Source organism: Chinchilla lanigera, unplaced genomic scaffold, assembly GCF_000276665.1.
Source record: "Chinchilla lanigera isolate Chin_1 unplaced genomic scaffold, ChiLan1.0 scaffold01209, whole genome shotgun sequence".
In the NCBI taxonomy this organism is placed as follows: domain Eukaryota; kingdom Metazoa; phylum Chordata; class Mammalia; order Rodentia; family Chinchillidae; genus Chinchilla; species Chinchilla lanigera.
The window spans coordinates 1-285 of record NW_004956610.1 but is presented as its reverse complement, the minus strand read 5'-3'; positions in this window follow the sequence as shown (position 1 = coordinate 285).

The following is a 285-nucleotide window of genomic DNA, read 5'->3' as shown; positions in this document are numbered from 1 at the left end:
ACACACACTCACATATAAAAACATGTGATTCTTCAAATACTATATAGCCAAAATATTAAACAGCTGAAGATCAATGAAAGTACTGAAAGTTACTAGCAAAAATCAGAATTTTAAAGTTTACTTTATTTTAAGGAAAAAACATAAGACAAAAATTCATAACAAAATAATAGAATAGTAATAATATAATGTGTATTGTTACACTTAAAGCTGTTACTCTGGGGGCTGGGGATTTAGCTCAGCGGCACAGTGAGGCCTGGCAAGCGTGAGATCCTGAGTTGGATTCTC